Source organism: Tenrec ecaudatus, chromosome Y (assembly GCF_050624435.1).
Source record: "Tenrec ecaudatus isolate mTenEca1 chromosome Y, mTenEca1.hap1, whole genome shotgun sequence".
Classification (NCBI taxonomy): domain Eukaryota; kingdom Metazoa; phylum Chordata; class Mammalia; order Afrosoricida; family Tenrecidae; genus Tenrec; species Tenrec ecaudatus.
Window position 1 is genome coordinate 5047471 of NC_134549.1, and position 3679 is coordinate 5051149.

Here is a 3679-nt window from a genome sequence, read left to right on the forward strand (position 1 = left end):
TTTCAAATCAACATGTGCCAAGGGCTTGGTCAGAAGAGTACCTGTCTGCATATTACATCCCTTTCATAACTGAGTATGACGGACTAGCAGAAGCAAAGGTGCCAATGCAACACCTTTAACTAGCAACCCATGCTTACCCTCCTCTACTTCTTCATGTAGTTTTCACCTCCCTCACTGCTATTCTGATCATGGGAATTTTTCTTGGCAGCATATTGGCTATCAACAACCAGCACTCATTGTTAACACAGATTGTTAAAAGACAGTACTAAAGCCTAGAGAATCAAAATTAATAAGAGCTCACATGTCATGGAAATTGATAGCTAACAAACCCCCCACATACACACTCACACACATGTACATAAACATGCATTCAAAATATCATTAAGTGTCTCTCCAAGACAGTAACTCTTAATTCTCTAACAGAGTGGCCTGTATTAACACTCTTTGACACCAAATGAAAAGATAACATTTTAAAGTAAGTTTAATTGCCTTTTATGTGATGTGATTGAGTGGTCCCATGGATTTCTGGAACTCATCTCTTCTAGGATTCTCGGCACTTTCGATGTGAACAAGACAGACCGTCAAACTACGTCGAACAGCACACAGCCAGGAAGGCTCGTCATTCTAACCAAGGAAGATTCAACCTGTCTCACAAGGAGCTGTGATCAAATTAGGAAGGCTGTGTGTGGGTGGGTTTCAAAGAAGGAAGGTTCTGAAGAGGTTCTGTTTTATAAGTACCTTGTTCCCACTTTATCCTTTCAAGTAGTGAGTGGAATGTAACGCAACCACTTTCTGGATGTACAAAGAAGAACCTGCAATTCGTAGCTTGTTTCTTACTAATATTGTCTATTACCATGGTCAATTTTAATTCATAGTCCACCCCTACAATTTTGAATGTGTTTAAATAGTCTATTTTTCATAATTATTTTAATATACTACTGAATCTATTCAGATATTTTTTCGGTATATTCCTGAGGGGTATTGATACATACTTTTCGTGTTTTTGTTAGTTTTTCTTTCATTGGGTTTTGGTGGGGGCTGTGTACCCTCGTGACAGCAGCTTGTCTGCTGATTAGTTTGTGGAGAGTGTCAACTCTTTTCCGTGAGTGTTTGTTGATTATGCAGCCTCTGAAACATACATGGTACTTTATTATATCTTATTAATTTATGAGAAGTCAAAATGAACTCCTTGGCCTTCACATTGAGGATTTTTCCTATAGGAGAACATGTGTGTTATAAAGAATGATACCATTCCATTGAATGCTTCAATTTTATCTTAATGCATTCTCACAGTAATGTGACAGGTGACTTTTAATGCTGTTCTTCTGCTGTCATCATTATTCCTTATTTTCATATCTACATACTCTTAAAATATTTCCTCCTTTGTTATATAGTGGCCTTTCAAATGAGCAACTTTAAAAAAAATTGCATATCCCTCAGTAATTTGTTTCTGTTTAGTCTTTCATATTATTCTGTGAATAATATATTTTTTATTCATAAAACAATATTGTCAAGAAGGAGTGACACGATTTCAACATAATTGTTAAAAGAAAATGAAAGAACACATCCCTTTGAAATAAGACATCACATTGTATAGTATAAAGAAAAATGTTAGTCAGGATAGAGACATCCAGGATTCCTCATATTGCCCTTCAATGAATAGAATCTCTTAAAACAGTGGAACTAAAATATTGAGCATCTCCATATATTTTGTGTACAATCAAACTTGCTGGCATGGAGACTAATCCACCCATAATAGTGCTATCGGACAATGTGGAAATTCTTTCTGTTTTGTGGAGGGGAGGCCCATCATTTGCCACCAGAGTGTGATGGGTTTGATTTCATTCAGTTAACACAATATGCTGCTATGTCACTTGAAAAACAGAAAGGTACAAGCTGATGTCACAAGAAACTCTAGAAATTGCTAGTCTAGAGTGGCTATGACCTGCTTAAAATGTCCTGATTGGGTCGGATAACCTATGTCCTCAAAGGAACAATCTTAGTCTTGGACACTTTATGATGATCTGGGCAGCATTGGATAAATCTACCCAATGCAATGTTATTTGCTCTCCTGACTGCTGCTTCCGTGTACACAGATCCTTGAGAACTTCATTCTCTATTCTGTTTATCCTACTGTTTATCAACTGATCAGGTTAGAAGAACTTTGCTTCTTCTGCTTTTGTGCTGTTTCAGATCTTATTGAATTGATAGTTAAGACTACCATTCCTCTGAACTCTGGTATTTGTGAACACCAGTCTAATTCCCACACCCCCACCCCAGTCATTTCTTTTATTCAAAGATATTTAAAACAATATATTGTGGAACTTTGGCAAGCAGCATTTCTCCCTTGTAGTGACATAAATTGTTCTCTTTTCCAATATCTCATCAGATGACAAGCCCATGCAGTAATTATCTTGGTAACCAAGATCACAAGAAACAAGAAAAGGCTAATATCAGAATTCCTTGTAATTTTTGCCTTCACCTGAATAAATCTCAATAAAACCCAAAAGCTTGTGCAGCCATTCATTGTTGCAGCTACTGGCTTCTCATCTGGAGCATAAAAGCTAGAGAGAGAGAGAGAGAGAGAGAGAGAGAGAGAGAGAGAGAGAGAGAGAGAGAACTCATGGAAACACTTTGTCCAAAGGACTGCTGGGCAACATGAGCACCAGCTCCAAAGTCCTACGACCACCTGCCACCGGTCAGAGCTATGTCACCACTCATGACAGGTCACTGTGTGGTCTCTGTGTGTGGAGTCTCAAAGCTCTTCAAATTCATGCCACTTTGGCCATGCTGTCAGTGAACCTGTCCAATGGGGTAGAATTACCTCCATGGCTTCACAGGACTGTCAGGATGCAGAGCGGCTCATTCTGGCGATGGCCTCCTCCATCACATCATGTGATGATTCTTTCTGAGTCAGGAAGAGCAAAGGAGAACCGGTGCATCAGGTGGTGGTGACAGAGCGGAGTGCTGAAAGCACCGTTGATGTCCAGGAGAGCCAACCGTCATCCTGGAAGAACCACAGCCTGAATGCTCCTCAGAGATGAGGGTGGCGAAGCTGAGTCTCACCCACATTGCCCAGACTGTGAGCAGTTTCCAGGCCCTGAAGAAGGACATCATTCCTGTTAGAATGGAGGGGCAGCGACACTGAGGAAGGCCCTCAGGGACATGTACAGACACGTACGCCGCAGCAGTGTGCTCTGGCTTAAGAACCAATGTGAGGTAGCACAGGACCGGGCTGGTTTCCTTACGTCATGCAGAGGGTTGCTATGCGTTGGAACCAACTTGGCACCTAACAAGAAAAGGAAGACACTTTCAATAAGTACAGAGCCTCGTCTTTCTCTCATAGAGGTGCTGGTGGTTTTGAACCCCCGACCTTGTGGTTAGCAGTCCCACATGGAAACCCCACAACGCCAGGGCTCCCTTTGATTTCATTTGTAGTTACAACATTTTGAGTAACTCCTAGGAAGCCCTTTTGATTTTTCTTCTGCTTTCCCATTAATGACGGTTTTGTTCTCAAAGACATCGTTCATGTTGTTTGAGAAACAACTCGCCACAGTGTTGGGACTGAAGCACGAAGCATGTGACAAAATCACCGGTGACTAAGAAGCCAACAGTGTGTGGTACTAGCTGATTCAGAGAGACATTGTATTTAAATTCCTCACTCTTGCTGAGTGGAAGT